This window comes from Loxodonta africana, chromosome 27, assembly GCF_030014295.1.
Source record: "Loxodonta africana isolate mLoxAfr1 chromosome 27, mLoxAfr1.hap2, whole genome shotgun sequence".
In the NCBI taxonomy this organism is placed as follows: Eukaryota; Metazoa; Chordata; class Mammalia; order Proboscidea; family Elephantidae; genus Loxodonta; species Loxodonta africana.
This window is the reverse complement of record NC_087368.1, coordinates 6,721,997-6,741,779: the sequence shown is the minus strand read 5'-3', so window position 1 is coordinate 6,741,779 and position 19,783 is coordinate 6,721,997. Positions and strand designations below refer to the sequence as shown.

Here is a 19,783-nt window from a genome sequence, read left to right as displayed (position 1 = left end):
CTGCTGAAGCTGGCTGGCGGGGGTGGGGTGCGGGGGGCCTTGGTACAATATATGCAAGTACTTAGCTTTTGCCAAGAACTCCGTTCTTCTCTGGTTCTGGAGGTGTGAGTAGGCTGTGTGGCTGGCTGCTTCTCCCTGAGGAAACTGTGTCTGAACGCTAGTGCAAGCCCGCTGCCGCCACTCTGGGAATGGTGCCTGAGGGCTCCCCACGATTCAGGTCTGGTAACTCCTCTCCACTTCTGAACCATCTCTTCCTCCGCCTGCCCCTCAGTTCATTTTCTAACGTTGTGTTTGATGCTCACGTCTCCTAGCTTGTCATAAATATACTTGTTTCTCTTGTTTTTTCGGGTCTTTGTTTTAAAGAGGGCTCTCCGGAAGTGTCTGTATATTCTGCCATCTTGGCTCCGCCTCCTTTTACACACATTTTTGGGGGACATAATTCAATCCATGACATAGTGTGAGAAGAAATTTAAAGTCTCATTAATATTTTTTTATTAGCAAAGTTTTATTGTAAAATAAGAAACAGATATAAAAATGGGATATAAAAAGGGGAGGGGAGAAGGGATGTAGGCAAAGAATGCAAATGTGCTTTCCAAAGTGCAAAATAAATGAGGCTCTGAGTGTCTGGTTGCAGTTAGACGTGGTGGTAGGTACAGATTCCATGTAAAAGCTGGAATCCTTCAGGGAGTGGGATGGGGTGAGGTTTCCTTTTAGGTGCTGAGGTTTACCTAGAGGCTAGACAGGACGTGGCTAGGCCAACAGAAAAGGAACTAGGAAATTCCTTCCCCTTAACCAGCTGCCCAGTCAATCCATCAACCGACAGAGACAGGGGACCTGCACTCCCCAGAGGCCAAGTCCCAGATGCCATGTAATCTAAGAAGGTTTTAAGGCCAGGCAGCCTGGTGACTTCCAGCCTTACAGGATCTTTGAGTCATACATATATCATTTCATTAACCTCACAGCAAACCCCACGAGGTAGGTGGTAGGTATCAGCATTTTATAGACATACACATTGCTGTCAGGAGAAATGAAACCCCTTGAGATAGTTCCCCTGGCTAGTCTGTTACTGGTCTAGGCTTCCAACCCAGGTATGGTAAGTTCTATGACTGCTCTTAAAATCTAATTCTTACGTGCAGGAACGCCATCCTATCTCTTCCAAGTATTCCTTATAGTAAAAACCTTACAATCTAAGCTGGATTGTCCCAGCTCCCTCATGCCCCCCCAGAACACCAGTGTAGGCCAGCTTCTTTAGTGGAGGCCCATGCCAAGGTAAGTGAAGAGTTCTTGAGTGTTTTCGAGACACACCTGTATCAAGTAGGGGTTCAAGCATGTGAATTTCCAAATGGTAGGAAAGGAGGGCAGGGGCAGGGTGTGTAAATGGGGGACAGGAAGTGAAGGACGTCAGTCTGAGTCAGGCCCCTCTCTCTTGAACATTAGTTTTTTACAGTGGGTGGTAGATTCCCCTTTCTTAGAGTTTGGAAGGCTGCATTGAGCCCTGCTCCCCTCTGGCTGCTTCCCAGCCTGGGCATCCTTCAGCTCCAATGCCTCATTCAACTCTAGGAACATCTTGAAGCATTCATGCCCACGGATCTTAAGGGTGAAATATTTTTCATCCACTGGCTTCTTCTTTGGCTCGGTAGAGGAGCTGGTGCTGGTGTGCAGTGCTTACTTAGTGATCCTCTCAGAGGGTGGCTCCCACTTGTTGTGGAAATTTTCTTCCTCTGTACGTCTGTCTCTCCCAGAACAGTACAAATATGCACCTCAAAACTGTTGTGTCCTAGCAGATTACCATCGGAGTCTTCCAGTGTGATGATGGTGAGGATGGGTTTCCCGCCCCCACGCAGGAGCTGCTACACATGAAGTTGAAGTGGATGGTGGTAGTCAGAACCGACCTGAGGTAGCTCATACGGTACCCCACACTATGTCGAAGAGTGATGGTGTCCTACAAATATCAGCACGCAGGATTCCTCCCACCTGGATAAGATGCTGAGGAGCGGCCAGGCCATCGCTATAGTCGGAGCAGCACTCAAGGTGGGGGCAGTGCTGCACGACCTCTGTCATATGCTGACGTCTGGTAGATGGCCATGGTGTGAACACAGGTGCTGGGGTGGGGTGGTGAGCTGAGCTACGGCTGCACTGGACAGGTCTTTGCCAGCTGGCAAAACAGCTTGTTAAGGCCAGGGGAGTACATGCAGGTGACAGACTTGGCTGTCCCAGAATGCAGGAAGCCAAGACGGAAACCACAGTTGCTGCAGTAGGTCTTCTGGGAAGGGACAGAGGATGAGAGTGTCCAGGAGGTGGCTGGTGTAAGGGTGGCTGGTGCAGGGGCTGCTGATATTCCTTGAGCCCCAGCTTGGCTTTCTAGGCAGTCTGCAGCATCTCCTGGGAGCAGCAGATCGTCTACTGCCTCCGCTGCTGGGGACAGTGAGGGGGACAGAACCAGCTTCTCAGGAAGGAGTTTCCCCAAGTATGAAAAAGTCTCTTGACACAGAGGGAGCTCAGTACTGAGATCTGACTTGGGCTCCTCCATTGCAGCTCCAGGGAAGTTAGTCTGTCCATGGAACCTCAGGGAAGTGTATAACAGTCCTGGGAAGGACACTCCACGCCCAGAAAGCAGGTGCCCTCAGAGCCCAGCAGCTAGCTGTGCCCCGGGTGGTGGCTTTGCGCTTTTGACACATTAACATTACTTCCCAGATAGTTATGCATTATCTTAGAATCACAAAGTCATAGCTAGAAAGAATCCCAGAGATGGTTTAATTCAAACTTTTCATTTTATAGACAGGAAGTTTCAATTCAGAAACTAGGTGACCTGACTAAGCTAACAGAGCTAGTTAGTGGCAGAGAACAAGGGGTCTGAGACTGAAGCTTGGATCTCATCTGGGTCTTCCATTTCTCAGTGCTGCCTCCCTTCACCTGCCATCAGGACATAGAGGCTGGGGCCAAAGAGATCTCTTGGGAATTCCTTAATATAGGATTTTGAAGGCATGGCATGAATAGTGTTGAGTTTTGGGAGAAAGTCAAGGTTAGGCTTCTCTTTGCAGCTCATTCTTTTCTTCCCTGACTGATCCTGAGCAGGATTTTTTACTGTGCATCTTCGGGTTTTTAAAAACTTTGCTGCACACCATTTCCTGTAAGAAAAAAACCTTCACCATCCTAGAAGAGTCCTTCCCCAATCACTTGTTCTTAAACTGAGGTTCACGAACTCCCAAAGGGCTAATGTTTTCAGGGTTCATCCATGCGGTAGCACGTATCTGAACTTCATTTTTCCTAGTGGCTGAATAATAGGCCATTGTGTGCATATTCCATGTTTTGTTTATCATCTGTTGATGGACTCTTGGGTAGTTTCTACATTTTGGCTGTTGTGAATACTGCTGCCATGAAAATTTGTGTAGAAGTATCTGTTTGAGTGCCTACTTTCAGATATTTTAGGTATATACCTGGGAGTGGAATTGCTGGGTCATATGGTACTTCTGTGTTCAACGTTTTGAGAAATTGCTAAACAGTTTTCCACAGTGACTGCCATTTTACAATCCCACCAGCAGTGCACAGGGTTCTAATTTCTCGACATGGCTTCCTTTTTAATAATAATATTAACATTATTCTGAGGATGGAGTTCTTGGCTTCAACAGGCTGTGAAAGAAGCCCATGCTACAAAGAATACTAATAACGCTGTAGTCTACAGAAGATTCTGGAAAATCCCCAGGATGGGAGAATTCTTGATTGAGGAGTTAAAAGCCTTAAGGTGGAAGAGAGCTGTGAGGTGGAATATGGAAGTTTCAAGTAGTAGTTTAATCTTTATTAAAAATACTTAAAATTGCTCATTAAATGAAGATGCTGATAGTAGCTCATCTTAAATTAATAACGAGTACGTAAAAAAAATTTTTTATGTAAGTGTTCATTTCCATTTACCATTCCTTGCTCAATAAGTACTCCTTCCTAATTTCGCCAAGACACTTTCAAATTCCCTTTGCTTTGTTGGAGATGACATGCGTGCTAAGTGGCTCCCCTCTTTTCCTCTCCGATTTGGTTTCCAGATACTCTGTGCCTTTCTGATTTATCACTTGGGAGTTTTTGACTCCTGTCTTTCACATCAGTGATCCTACATCTCATGTTCTTCTGTAAGCTCCTAGAACCCACCATCATCTCAGAGATGCAAAATAATTTACATGCCAGGATAAAAAAAAACTTTACATTCTTTTGTCTTCAGGGTTCGCCACCAAAACCTGTGTTCCTCTTCTGCGAATTCATTGGTTTCCGTTTTCTATTTGCTACCCCAAATTCTCTCTTTTTGTGGTTATCCCCAAATAGGAATGACTCAGAATTAGTACACATTGGAAACAAAACTCTTGTTTTTGCCAGAAAGTGAAAGGAAGGTAATTTGTGTTTAAATGACATTTTGGATATGGGGGACATAGCTTTGTTAGGGCTCACTGTATTTTGAAGATCATATGCCTGAAAAATCCCTGTTGTGTACCCTGTGACAGCTTGCCTGTATTTAGTACCCCGGTGGCCTTTCTTGGTGAATTTCACCTTCTGGGACCTTTTTGGGTATGGGCCAGAATCATACTTGTTCTAGCTTTAGTGAAGAGTAAAAATTCCTTTTCTTTAGAAGGCTATCATTGAGTTTATTTAATGACAGAAAAAAAAAAGTCAAATGTTGGCTCTCTAATCCTATCACACTACTAAGTTATTGAGAGATTTTGGGGGGGCATCAGTGATTTCTCAGAATTTGTTTCCTTGTTTTCAAAATAAGGGGGGTGGTAGTAGGTAGTAACTCCTTAAATTCTTCCTGTTCTCCAAACCCTGTGATTGTCAGATTCTATCTGATGCTCATACTAAACACATCCTAAAACTGCTGGCTAGTTGGGAATTCATTTATAATCAATTAAAGTCAGGACCAGGAAAATAATACTTTATTTCTACAGATCACTTTGTGGTTTACAAAACTATTCTCTATCTCTTTTTACTCTCTTTTCTGTTCCTCTGAGGCCAGCAGCATTGACATCACCTGGGAACTTCCCAGAAAAGCACAATCTCAGACCTCGCCCTGTCCTCTTGAGTTAGAATCTACATTTTACCAAGATGCTCAGGTGATGTGCACGCACAAGGAGTCTGAGAACTGCTGCTTTGTCTCATTGTGAGTCTCCTAATGCGGTCGCAATGAGTTGGAACCAATTCACCAGCACCTAACAACAGTAACAACAGTGACCCTCAGAGGAAGGCAGGGTATTTTACAGATGAGGAAATCAAGACTCAGAGTTGTTAAGTAACTAAGTCGAGGTTACTGTGCTTGTGTCTTCTCCAAAATTTCTTGCTCTAAACCTAATGCGGCCAGAATGCTCATTAGAAGTGGGGATAGCAAAACTTCATCTCACATGCTTTGGACATGTGATCAGGAGGGTCTAGCTGCAGAAGTAGAACATCATGTTTGGAAAAACAGAGGGTCACCAAAAAAGAGGAAAGCCCTCAGTGAGATGGATTGACACAGTGACTGAAACAATGGGCTCAAACATAGCAACAATTGTGAGGATGGCACAGGACCAGGCAGTGTTTCATTCTGTTGTACACAGGGTCTTTAGGAGTCAGAATTACTCGACGGCACCTAACAACAACAACAACAAACCTAATGCTGTCTTCTTGGTTGGGCGGAGTCAGCCTTGTACAACAGAGACTCCTGGCAGCAGTCTGTGTGGTTAGTTCTAGCCAACTGGTGACTGAGTTCTAGCCAGCATAATGTGAGTGAAAGTAGGAAGTACTGTGATCCCTTTCTAGGGAAAAGACACAAACTCAAAAAGATAACTCCCATGTAGCTCCTCCATTGTGGTTTCCACTCCTAGCTGGCTTGAAAAGAGAGAACTCCCCAGAGCAACCTTGGTTTTCAGGGGGCAGGGGAGACTGGTGTAGGCACAGGTGTCTGTGTGTTGCAGGGGTTAATGCTCTGAACAGCGTAAGGGCCTGCCAACCATCCCCTGAGTGTCTATGAGGAAAGCGTATGCCTGTTCCCTGGAACGCACAGGTGGGTGGGTCCTACAGCTGGATCACGGGCACCCAATGCTTTTGGTTGTAAGAACTGGTAGGCACCGCTTATCCTTAGACCCCTGTCTTGGGTGCATAGGTGACGTGGGTGGAGCCACCAGTCCTCAGGCCCCTGATGTGGGTAGGTCAGGACCCTGTTTAATAGGCAAATTGGTGTTAAACATCAAAAACCCACCTCTCCACCGTACAGCTGAGACAGTTGAAGTCAGATCTCATGCAGATATACCGTCACAGTCTACCAAGAAGGGCCTAATGTCCTGAAATGGGCCCACACAGGTCCGTGCAGGGGTTAAAGGTATTCAAAGTCCATGGACCGTTTGTGCTTGGACAGGAGCCGCTTCTGTCCTGAGCTCCCCAGCTTAGTGGATCTGGCAGATTATTTTTTATTCCAAGGCCAGGAGGATGGCTCAGGGCACGCAGCAGAACCTCTCTCAGGCCCAGGAAATTGACAGCCACTGAAACCGTCTTGGGGGCTGGGGGCGTGGTAAAATAAATGCAAGTACTTAGCTTTTGCCAAGAGCGCCGTTCTTCTCTGGTTTGTGAGACGTGAGTGGACTGTGCAGCTGGCTGTCTCTCCCTGAGGAAACCAGGTCCCTAACACTACCTCCAGCCCTGCTGCGGTTGCTCCAGGGGATTGTGCCTGAGGGGAACTGGTTCCTGTCGAATCCTGTCCAGCAACTCCTTGCTGCTTCCGAACCATCTCTCCCTTGTCCTGCCGCTCAGTCCGATTTCCGAACTTTGTCCTTGATGTTCAGGGATCCTACTTTGTCATATATGTAACCATTTCACTTGTTTTCTCAGGTCTTTGGTGTAAGGGGGACCTCCGGAAACATCTGAATACTCTGCGATCTTGGCCCCGCCTCACCCCAGAGCAACCTTAAAAATGTTTTAGAGATGACAAGGCTGTTGTCAGCGTGGGTCCCTGGATGACTGCATTGAGGAGGCCCACTGCAGTGACGGATCTTTCACCTGTCCAGTATCTGTACAGGAGCCACAAGTAAACTTTTATTGAGCTTGAGCCGTTATATGTGTTTGGGTCTATTTCTTAAGTGCTTAGCCAACTGTAACAAATACATTCGAGCAGTGACTTAGTACTTGAAGTCATAGGTCTTTTGGCCTAATGCATTCATTCATTCATTTCTTTTGTCTCTGGCAGTTGGTGATCAATGGATCGTGGTCTAGCATGCAGAAGTGAGTGAGTGGAGAAAAGCAGCAGAGCTGGTGGGTTGTGAAGACATGTGTTTGAAGGCTGCCACACTCTCTACTCCAGGGTAAGACAAAGGCAATGGCTGCCATTGTTACTCTGACTTTGCCAAGTCACAGGGACTCTTGTCTCTCCAGCCTCTCAGAGTCAGTGCAATGGGATGCCCTGCCTGTGAAAGGTTCCCAAAATCTCTATTGATTCAAGTGATTGACACTATGCCAATCAATAATTGTGAACAGGAAACCATTAGGTTTTGGGTGATAGGATGGAATTCATTATGTGCATGGAAATACCTCAGGCATTATTAGGGATTTATTTACATGAGACGTGATTTTCCTCGAATCAGGGAAGGGTTATTGGGCCTTCCTGAGGTGTGTTGTCGAGAATAGGACCAGGTCTGATTGCCCTTTTCCTGTACCATATCAGGTTGTTAGCTCTGCCAGCTCACATTCCCTCAACCACTGTCCTCCTTCTCCATGGATCACTTTCCTGAACTGTTGTTTTGTTAATTACTTTTCCTAGAAAGGAAACAGCTTGCCAGAGAGTTGACGATTCCAGGTTTGGTAGATAATAGCATTAGTAAAGCACATGGTTTTTGCCAGTTCCACTTTATCCTTCGTCACTGGCAGTCACGTGTCAGGTAAGGAGCCCTGGTGGCACAATTGTTAAGCACTCAGCTGCTAACCATAAGGTTGGCAGTTCGAACCCACTCAGCGGCTCCATGGGAGAAAGACCTGGGAATCTGAAGGCACCTAACAACAGTGAATCGGGTATTGGCATTGGGAGCATTATGACCAAGGCTGGCTTTGAGCTCTCATTTGTGCTGACGATTTTTGAGGCAAGAAGGAGAAAGTCACTGTTTGGTGTCCCCTTCTCAGAGTCCAGGTGGAAGTCTGGGAAGAAGGGGTAGAAAAGATACCACGTCTCTTTCTGAACTCTCCGCTTCTACAGCTTGAAGTAAAATCAGACTCCTTGAAAAGAAAATGACAACTAATGGAAATCTAGGCAGAGCCAAGGATGGCTAGGAAAGAGGGGCAGGAAGTGAAAAATTAAAAAAGAAAAATTGTATTCAGCTTATAAACTGTTTGGAGTGTTGTTTTAAGCTTGCTTTAGTGCTTTGGAAACCCTGGTGGCGTATTGGTTAAGTCCTATGGCTGCTAACCAAAGCGTCAGCAGTTCAAATCTGACAGGTGCTCCTTGGAAATGCTATAGGGCAGCAGTACTCTGTCCTATAGGGTCACTATGAGTCGGAATCGACTCGACGTCACTAGGTTTGGTTTTCGTTTTGGTAGTACTTTGGAGCCCTTATTAGATAATGTCCCATTACCCAGCCTCGGACAGGGAAGCCAGAAAGGCTGATGTCCTTAGATGCCTGACATGGCTCGGTAATGAGTGCAATTTAATGAACAAATGAGACAATTTGGGGCTGTAGATCTCTGGAGATTCCCATCAACATACATCATTACTGCTCTGGAGTGACACATGGGTGAGGGGATGAGCAAAGCAGAGAAAAGGCAGCTGCAGAAGCATGTCAGCAGCTGCAGAAGCATGTCAGCAACTGAAGACTCCAGGTGAGCAGCCAGGCACAGGCAGACCACAGCTCAGGGGATGGAGCCACAGCTCAGGGGATGGAGGTCGCTAAGGAAAGGAGCTGGACTTTGCCAGGTTTTCTCAATAAAGGAAAAGAGTTGGGCTTTGTGAGCTCTACTCATTTTCCTCTATGGCTCCCTATATCCTCTGTTTGAACAGTAACTAAAAAGCATAGCATGTCGGAAATAGCACTTGACTGGCATATGTAAATGCTGTAAAATGATAAATTTGTAGAGTAAGCCATTCTTTAACTGTCAGTTAGGGGCCTAAGTAAGTAATCCTAGAGATACCAGTAGACCAGAGTTTCTCAACCTCAATGCAGTTGACATTTTTGTCCAGATAGCTCTTGGTGTGGGGGGCGTGGGGCGGTTGTTGTAGGATGTTTAGCAGGATTACAGGCCTCTGCTCACTGGATGCCAGTAGCTCTGCCCCCCTCCCAAATTGTGACAATCAAAAATGTCCCCAGACATGCCAAATGTCTGTGGGAGGGGGGAGGGGCACCAAATTTAATCTTGCGCTGAGTTTCTCTGGGACTGTATTTTAGTGATTTAACCTCATTATGCCTCAGTTTCCCTACCTGTAAAGTAGACACAGTCTAAGGAAGCAATGTGCATAGTACCGCGTGGCAACTAGGGGGTTCTCTAAGTGCTTGGAAACAATACCTGTCTGCCCACATTTCCAGGACCCAAAGATCACTCTTAATCTTTGTGATGGCAGTGAGTGAGGGGCAGTGGGAATTTGGAGAAGGGTAAAGGCTTAGTGGTGTGGGAAACGGTGAACCCTGCTGGAATCTGAGTTTATTTGAAGGCATCCTGTCCTAGCTTATTGTGACAGTGTATTCTGGATGAAGGCTTTCTTTTAGAGAGGAAAGAAAGGGGAGGGTGGAGGAGGCAGGAAGGAGGCTGCTCAGAAGAACAGTCAGGAAAGTGCACTTGATGGGGCGATCTCGTTAATGTGAAAGAGACTCATATATCATTAGACCAGAGGACAGAGAGAAAAAGCAACCCCCAAAATCAAAATATCTTTTTAAATGACTGCTGATCCAGAAGAGTTGTTGCAGGTAATTAATGTAGACCAGAGACTGTTTGGAGAAGTCTCTTTGTTCTAGAGCCTTTATATTTCTGTCTCCTCTCTTTTGGAATATGGAAAAAAAAATGTCTTCATATACGCTTTTCATAAATGCTTTACTATGATATGTGTGTTGTTTTATTACTCTTTAGAACTTTGTGTCAGAAAGGTGAAAAAGGCTGTAATGCTCATATAGACCCAAGTGATCTACATTATTTTGATAGAAAGCACCGGCTTGACTCTAGGGATTAGGCATAAACTATCCTGGCAGGGTTGCATTCACCCTTTCTGTGTTTCTGGTCTCTGTAGCATTATACACACTTACAAAGTTTATGACAAATGTGGACAGATCTTGGATGTAATACGTGGAGAAGCCGTCTTAGGTAGCCTTGTTTATTTATATTCTCTCTACCCTGCATTTATAGTACTAGATGTTAAGTATTTAATAGAAGAAAGGGCACGTCCATGTAGCAGAAAGGGAACAGTGAGAGAAGCTGTTTTGGTAGATAGGTTGGTGTCTTAGTCATCTAGTGCTGCTGTAATAGAAATGCCACAAGTGGATGGCTTTAACAAAGAGAAATTTGTTCGCTCACAGTTTAGGCGTCTAAAAGTCGAAATTCATGATGCTAACTCCAGGGGAAGGCTTTTTATCTGTGCCAGCTCTTGGGGAAGGTCCTTGTCATCAATCTTCCCATCCTAGGAGCTCTCAGTGCAGGGGCCTTGGGTCAAAAGGAAGTACTCTCCTCCTGGTTTTGCATTCTTAGTGGTAGGACGTCCCCATGTCTCTGTACTCACTTCTCTCTTTTATATCTTGAAAGAGATTGATTTAAAATAGAAACAAATTTTGTAGATTGAGTTTTGCCTCACTAACATGACTGCCCCTAATCCCACCTCATTACCATCATAGAGGTAGGATTTATAATGCATAGGAAATTACATCAGATGACAGATTGGTGGACAGTCATACAATACTGGGAATCAAGGCCTAGCCGAGCTGACAGACATTTTAGGGGGACACAATTCAATCCATGACAATTGGTGTTTGAATAGTTGAAGTTTTCATTCTAGTGCTGCTCAGAGTGTGGTCCTAGCAGCATCAGCATTACCTGGGAACTTGTTAGAGATGTAAATGATTGGGGCTCAACCCAGACCTCCTGAATCAGAACCTTGGGATTGGAGCTCAATAATCTGTGTTTCAACAAGCCCTCCGTGATTCTGATGTGTGCTAAAATTTGAGAAGTACTGCTCTAGTGATGTGTGATACGGTGAAATCTTATGCGTGGTGTCCGTGTGTGTATGGAGGGGCAAGGGTTAAGGAAGTGTTTTATCAGGTAGTCAGAAGATGAGTAAAGTTGTCTTGTGATATACTTTTGGATTATTCTCCTAGTCCATGGTGTAAGCCTTTAACTATGCTGTCCAATACAATAGCCACAAGCCACATGTGGCTATTTATATTTAAACTAATACAACTCAATACAATTAAAAGAAATGTAGCTATTCAGTTGAACTAGCCACCTTTCAAGTGCTCAGGAGCCACATGTGCTTAGTGCTGCCTTATTAGGGAGCACAGATGTAGAGCATGTTCATCATCACAGAAAGTTCTATTGGACAGCACTGTTTCAGCCAGTAATGACCCCTATTTGACTCATACAAGCCGGAAACCCCCACCTGTAGTGATGGTGTGTTCTAGTTAAGTCAAGACCTCAACTCGTTTAAAGCAGAATTGAGTTTTGGACTTCTCTACCCTGGGGAGACTTTCAGACTGTAGTTGTATCCTGGTGAGCTTTTTACCTTGTGGCGGTATCTGCCTGGTATAGAAAGTGCCGTGGGTCTGTCTCCCACATAATTGAGCGCACTGCCTCTAACATATTTGCTCTTTAATCTGCTAAGCTGTCTCTTTCCATTTGGTCTGCCCATGCCCTGACCATGGGTGCTAAAGCTTGTTTGTGCAGGGTGTCTCTTTGAATACTGCCTAGAGCTTTATAAAGAGTCTGGAAGAGGTGGCAAGAGAGTTTCACTTCTCTTTGCCCAGCATGGCTCAAAAAATTAATTCACACAATCTGAGAAGAGTTATCCTCTGAAGAATTAATTGCTAAAGTGAAATTTCAATAGACATATTACACCACAGATTTAGTAGTTAAGCCCTTTATCAATGTGGAAAAATTTTCCATTGATACTCTATTGGTATTATCAAGGAGCTCTGGTGATGCAGTGGTTAAGTGCTCAGCTGCTAACTGAAAGGTCACGGTTGGAACCCACCAGTTGCTCAGAGGGAGAAAGATGGGGCAGTCTGCTTCCCTAAAGATTACAACCTTGGAAAGCCTGTGTGGCAGTCTACTCTGTCCTGTCAGGTTGCTCTGAGTTGGAATCGACTTGATCGCAGTGAGTTTGGTTTTGTCATTGCTATTATCAACAATAGCAATAATTATTTGCTAAGAAATTCTCCGAATTAGAACAACTAAAAAGATGTGGAGATGCACGGTGTTTAAAAGATAAAATGGAAAGCTAACTGGGCCCATGGGAGGGGGTATGAAAGTAAAAATTTTGTGTGTCTTTAGCATTATTGCTGGAGGTGAGGGAAGGAGGTGCATAGGGGATCACATTGACCTTTGGACAGCCTTAACTTGACTGGCTCACTTCTGAGGGAGGATGTTGCTTATTCTCTTACTACCCTCCTCTCTTTAATTTGCCTTTCTTACCCTCTTTTGTCTGCCCAGAATGTTGGAGGGGGCCCAGTGTTTCTCAAGAAGGGTGTATTGGCATGATTTATCATTATATGGAACTGTCCTGCCCATTTCAGACATTTAGCATCACTGGTCCCTTGATGCCCATGTCACTCCAACCTAACCAAGTCATTGTGTCAACCAGAGATATCCACCCCACCCACAGTACACATTTGCAAATGCCTGTGATTGAGAATTACTGGCTGCTAAAGAGATGAGCTTGGTGTCTTTTTTGGGAGGGAGAAGTGGTTAGAGTTGGTGAAGGTGCAGGTGCTCCGAGGGGCTCGCTCATTAATTTCTGACACAACCTGGCCCCAAACAGCCGCTTCTCGCAGTGCTAGAAGTGATGCTGGGAGCTGATTTTGTTCTATTAGACTAGAAGAATTGCATTCTGCTACTGCAAGACTGAATATACCATGGACCGCCAAAAGAACAAATAAATCTGTCTTGGAAGAAGTACAACCAGACTGATTCTTAGAAGCAAGGATGGCGAGACTACATCTTATATACATTGGACATGTCAGGAGGGATCAGTCTCTGGAGAAGGACGTCATGCTTGGCAGAGTACAGGGTCAGCGGAAAAGAGGAAGACCCTCAACGAGGTGGATTGACACAGTGGCTGCAACAATGAGCTCAAGCATAACAAGGACTGTAAGGATGGCGCAGGACCAGGCAGTGTTTCGTTCTGTTGTGCATAGGGTTGCTATGAGTCGGAACCGACTCGACGGCACGTAACAACAACAACAACTGCAAGACTTGGACCCAGAGGCTCAAAATCAACAGAGGCCTCTGTTACTGCCAGGGAGGGACCTAACTCATGAGCAGGGAGATAGTTCCCGGTCTGGTGCCACTCCAGGCTGTGTCTGCACCAACATTGGTTGCTCATTCATACTCTACTTCTTTGCCATTAACATTTCACGGCGTTTCCATTTAGGCTTCTCTTCTGGCGTCTTTGTTCTCGTGCTCGCCCTTCTTGCTCCTACAACCAACTGATGGTCTGTGTATGGACCAAACTCCAAGAAAAGCATAGACTGATAGGTTCTGTAGTAGTTATCATCCCTTTTTGCCTAAGCTCTTAAACCAGGCAATCTTATGGATGCTCATAGCTTCTCCTGGACTGTCTTAGTCATCTAGTGCTGCTGTAACAGAAGTACCACAAGTGGATGGCTGTAACAAAGAGAAATTTATTTCCTCACAACCTAGTAGGCTAGAAGTCCAAATTCAGGGCGTCAGCTCCAAGGGAAGGCTTTCTGTCTTTGTGGGTTTTAGAGGAAGGCCCTGCCCTCAATCTTCCCCTGGTGGAGGAGCTTCCCAGGTGCAGGAACCCCGGGTCCAAAGGACACTCTCTACTCCTAATGTTTCTTTCTTGGTATGAGGTTGTCCTCTCTGCTAGCTTCCCTTTCCTTTTATCTCGTGAAAGATGAATGTGGTGCAGGCCATACCCCAGGGAAACTCCCTTTACATTGAATCACTCATGTGACCTTATTAAGGGTGTTACAATCCCACCTAATCCTGTTTAACATAAAATTACCATCATACAATGGAGGAAACCAAACAATATTGGAAATCATGGTCCAGGCAAATTGATACACACATTTTTGGGGGGGGGAACATAATTGAATCCATGACATGGTCCAAATATTTGTGGCCTAGGGCTACTTGCTTCAGTAAGGACTGTGGTCCTGGCAGTTTCCCTAGAAGAGAGCAGTGGTAGGATAGACTGATAGAGCATGAGACCCCTCTCCAGTGTAAACCAATAAACCAGTTGCCCTTGCATCATTTCTGACTCATGGTGACACCATGTGTGCAGAGTAGGCCTGTTCCATAGGGTTTTCAATGCCGTGAGCTTTCAGAAACAGATCAGCAGGCCTTTCTACCAAGGAGCCTCAGCGTGGCTTCGAACTACCACCCTTTTGGTTGGTAGGCAAGTGCTTAACCGTTTGCACCACCCAAGGACTCTGTCTCTAGTATGTTGCTGTTGTTGGTCACCGTCAAGTCAATTCTGACTCATAGCAAGAGCGTGCGTGCAGAGTAGAGCTGCTCTGTAGTGTTTTCAAGGCCGTGAGCTTTTAGAAGTACATCACCAGGCCTGTCTTCTAAGGCGCCTCTGGGTGGGTTCAAACTTCCAACCTTTCAGCTAGTAATCGAGCACGTCAGCGTTTGCGCCAGTCAGGGACATCTCTCTCTGGCATACCCAGGCATAAAAAAAAAAAAAAGAATTGTTAACTTCCGGGATCAATACAAATAGCATTTGTGGGTTATATGCAGCATAGAGAAATGAAAGATTATTCACAAAACTTAGTGTTCTCATGTTCAGTAGCAGTTGGGGAAAAGCATGAACCCTTTCTTTTAATTGAGACGATGGGCTGCATCTCAGTATAGAATAGTAGGGAAATTGCTAGACTGGATGATTGGGAAATGGGGAGTTGTATTTACCATATGGATAGCCTGTTTTTTCCATCTGTCAAGTATGATTCTCTCAGCCACTCATGTATCCCACGAGAATAATGGCTAGGTGACTGTCTAAATGGTGAAAGATGATTTGACACCTCTGACAAGTGTTGTTCAACAGCTGTGCTTGTAAGATTCCAGTTCTGACAAAGAAAATATCTTGGCTTCTTAGTCTATAAATAAGTTCCATATTAATGTTGTCATTTCAGGGATTACTGTCTTAGAAAGTGTACTTAAAATTTTTTTATAGTGGGTTTTGTTCATGTGAACCAATGACTGAGTGTGAATTTACAAGGGAATGCATTATAATATCACAGAAGGCTCTGTCCTTATTCCTGATTCTGTGTCAGGGTAAGAACGACGGTCCAGGTTCCACTGAGACCGGCACAGCTGTGAGCGGGGTGATCTGTGGCAGCACAAAGAGCTCACGATGTCGATGAATTCATTTAAGGCTCTAACACTGAATTCTTCTCACCGAGTAGCTGGATCCCGGTGGCACTGCACCCAGAGAATCAGTCAGCGCTTCCTTAGAGGGATGGAGCTTTGTTGATTGGGAGTCAGCAGAGAAGGGGTGCAGCAGAGCTTCTCCAGCTGGTGGGTGAGGAGAAAGTGTAGTTTGTTACCCAGGGGTGGCTGGGGTCAGCTTTCTCACCCAGCTGCTGACTACCGAAGTGAAAAGAACAGAGAGGAATCTTTTGCTCCAGTTGCTCTTCTTTCTCTTCTTGAAGATTCCTATACCCTCTATGGAATTAAAAAAGAAAAAAAATGAGAAGAGAAAGAAGTACAGAATTATATGTAGTTAATTTTACTTTTATTTCTTTTGAATGAGAAGATTGATACATAGATAACCAGATATTGCCAGAAGATTAAAACCTTCAATTTTAATTTTAAATGAGCATTAGTCTTGCAGGCTAAACTAGATAAAGATAAAACAACTCAAATCTGCGCATACATAACTTTTTTTTTCCAAAAATATAATTGTTCCCATAGGATCAGGAATTAACTTGCAGTAACCCTCAATGAAGATCCTGTAGGAACGGTAAAGACATCTGCTCCCTGCAGGATATAAAGAGATCCTGAGAGATTCTGAAAGATGGCTGAGAGCCTCGAGTCCTGTATCCTTGAATTCTGTCCTGCCACAGGCCTCTCCCTGTGAGACCCCTGAGGGATAAATGTGCACCAGGGGAAGGACTGTGGGTGCAGATGCTTGATTGAGGACCTGTGACTGAGAGCCCCCCACCTGTTGAGCCGCCTCACCCTTCCTGTGAGGCCCAGGAACGGGCAGTGCCTCTCAGTGCTCTCTCTCCTGAGCCCATCATTGGCTGTTGCCTTGGACTTCCAGACAAGTAAACCTGTGGCTGACTTAATGTTTTTAAATGTGACCCGTTCCTAGCAGCCCACGTCCTTCGAGGGGGCATCAGAAACAAGGAAGAAAGCAGGCAAGGGGGAGCATGATTCTCCTAGCTATCAATAGCTTTCCCTGTTGCACGAGAAAGAACATTTATTTTATTTGTTTATTTTTTTTAGCTTTAATAAAGAGAAATTTATTCTCTCCCTGTCTAAGAGGTAAAAGTCCAATTCCAGTGTTCCAGCTCCAGGGGAATGCTTTTTCTGTAGGCTTTGGGAGATGGTCCTTGTCATCAATCTTCCCCTGGTCTAGGAGCTTCTCAGCGCAGGGATCCTGGGACCAAAGGATGCACTCCCCTCCTAGCTCTTCATTCTTTTTTTTTTTTTTTTAACTTTTATTGAGCTTCAAGTGAATGTTTAAAAATCAAGTCAGACTGTCATGTATAAATTTATATACACCTTACTCCATACTCCCACTTGCTCTCCCCCTAATGAGTCAGCCCTTCCAGTCTCTCCTTTCGTGACAATTTTGCCAGCTTCCAACTCTCTCTATCCTCCCATCCCCCCTCCAGACAGCAGATGCCAACACAGTCTCAAGTGTCCACCTGATACAAGTAGCTCACTCTTCATCAGCATCTCTCTCCTACCCACTGTCCAGTCCCTTCCATGTCTGATGAGTTGTCTTCGGGAATGGTTCCTGTCCTGTGCCAACAGAAGGTTTGGGGACCATGACCGCCGGGATTCCTCTAGTCTCAGTCAGACCATTAAGTATGGTCTTTTTGTGAGAATTTGGGGTCTGCATCCCACTGATCTCCTGCTCCCTCAGGGGTTCTCTGTTGTGCTCCCTGTCAGGGCAGTCATCGGTTGTGGCCTGGCACCAACCAGTTCTTCTGGTCTCAGGATGATGTAAGTCTCTGGTTCATGTGGCCCTTGCTGTCTCTTGGGCTGATAGTTATCGTGTGACCTCGGTGTTCTTCATTCTCCTTTGATCCAGGTGGGTTGAAACCAATTGATGCATCTTAGATGGCCGCTTGTTAGCATTTAAGACCCCAGACGCCACATTTCAAAGTGGGATGCAGAATGTTTTCATAATAGAATTATTTTGCCAATTGACTTAGAACTCCCCTTAAACCGTGGTCCCCAAACCCCTGCCCTTGCTCCGCTGCCCTTTGAAGCATTCATTTTATCCTGGAAACTTCTTTGCTTTTGGTCCAGTCCAGTTGAGCTGACCTTCCGTGTTTTGAGTATTGTCCTTCCCTTCACCTAAAGCAGTTCTTATCTACTAACTAATCAGTAAAAACCCCTATCCCACCCTCCCTCCCTCCCTCCCCTCCTCGTAACCACAAAAGTATGTGTTCTTCTCAGTTGATACTATTTCTCAAGATCTTATAATAGTGGTCTTGTACAATATTTGTCCTTTTGCCTCTGACTAATTTCACTCAGCATAATGCCTTCCAGGTTCCTCCAAGTTATGAAATGTTTCACAGATTCGTCGCTGTTCTTTATCAATGCATAGTATTCCATTGTGTGAATATACCACAATTTATTTATCCATTCATCCATTGATGGACACCTTGGTTGCTTCCAGCTTTTTGCTATTGTAAACAGAGCTGCAATAAACATGGTTGTGCATATATCTGTTTGTGTGAACGCTCTTGTTTCTCTAGGGTATATTCCGAGGAGTGGGATTTCTGGGTTGTATGATAGTTCTATTTCTAACTTTTTAAGATAACACCAGATAGATTGCCAAAGTGGTTGTACCATTTTACATTCCCACCAGCAGTGTATAACAGTTCCAATCTCTCCGCAGCCTCTCCAGCAGTTATTATGTTGTGTTTTTTGGATTAATGCCAGCCTTGTTGGAGTGAGATGGAATCTCATCGTAGTTTTAATTTGCATTTCTCTAATGGCTAATGATCGAGAGCATTTTCTCATGTATCTGTTAGCTGCCTGAACATCTTCTTTAGTGAAGTGTGTGTTCATATCCTTTGCCCACTTCTTGATTGGGTTGTTTGTCTTTTTGTGGTTGAGTTTTCACAGAATCATATGGATTTTAGAGATCAGGCGCTGGTCGGAGATGTCATAGCTGCAAATTCTTTCCCAGTCTGTAGGTGGTCTTTTTACTCTTTTGGTGAAGTCTTTAGATGAGCATAGGTGTTTGATTTTTAGGAGCTCCCAGTTATCTGGTTTCTCTTCATCATTTTTGGTAATGTTTTGTATTCTGTTTATGCCTTGTATTAGGGCTCCTAACGTTGTCCCTATTTTTTCTTCCATGATCTTTATCGTTTTAGTCTTTATGTTTAGGTCTTTGATCCACTTGGAGTTAGTTTTTGTGCTTGGTGTGACGTATGGGCCCTGTTTCATTCTTTTGCAAATGGATATCCAGTTATGCCAGCACCATTTGTTAAAAAGACTATCTTTTCCCCAATTAACTGACACTGGGCCTTTGTCAAATATCAGCTGCTCATATGTGGATGGATTTATATCTGGGTTCTCAATTCTGTCCCATTGGTCTACGTGCCTGTTCTTGTACCAGTACCAGGCTGTTTCGACTACTGTGGCTGTATAATACATTCTAAAATGAGGTAGAGTGAGGCCTCCCACTTTCTTCTTCTTTTTCAATAATGCTTTACTTATCCGAGAATTCTTTCCCTTCCATATGAAGCTGGTGATTTGTTTCTCCATCACATTAAAAAATGGCATTGGAATTTGGATCGGAAGTTCATTGTATGTATAGATGGCTTTTGGTAGAATAGACATTTTTACTATGTTAAGTCTTCCTACCCATGAGCAAGGCATGTTTTTCCACTTAAGTAGGCCCTTTTTAGTTTCTTGTAGTAGCACTTTGTAGTTTTGTTTGTATAGGTCTTTTACATCTTTGGTAAGATTTATTCCTAATTATTTTAACTTCTTGGGGGCTACTGTGAATGGTATTGATTTGGTTATTTCCGCTTCGATGTGCTTTTTGTTGATGTAGAGGAATCCAAGTGATTTTTGTATGTTAATCTTATAACCTGAGACTCTGCCAAACTCTTCTATTAGTTTCAGTAGTTTTCTGGAGGATTCCTTAGGGTTTTCAGTGTATAAGATCGTGTCATCCGCAAATAGAGATAATTTGACTTCCTCCTTGCCAATCCGGATGCCCTTTATTTCTTTGTCTAGCCTAATTGCTCTGGCTGGGACCTCTAGCATAATGTTGAATAAGAGCGGTGATAAAGGGCATCCTTGTCTGCTTCCCATTCTCAAGGGAAATGCTTTCAGGCTCTCTCCATTTAGAGTGATGTTGGCTGTTGGCTTTGTATAAAAGAAAAATTATAGATGCCCTTTACTATGTTGAGGAATTTTCCTTCAATTCCTGTTCTGG

At 44.5% G+C, this 19,783-nt stretch overlaps 1 long non-coding RNA gene and 1 pseudogene across 2 annotated transcripts in view; one reads left to right on the top strand and one right to left on the bottom strand.

The window, feature by feature from the left end:
* LOC135228742 (uncharacterized) overlaps positions 1-19,783 on the top strand; it is a 102,678-nt gene that overhangs the window by 25,987 nt on the left and 56,908 nt on the right. For both annotated transcript variants that reach the window (XR_010319542.1, XR_010319543.1), the window contains exons 3-4: positions 6,838-7,033; positions 7,193-7,307. This is a non-coding gene — a long non-coding RNA (uncharacterized LOC135228742). The remainder of the gene's footprint in view (positions 1-6,837; positions 7,034-7,192; positions 7,308-19,783) is intronic.
* Positions 683-6,053, bottom strand: LOC111749360 (cellular tumor antigen p53-like; annotated as a pseudogene).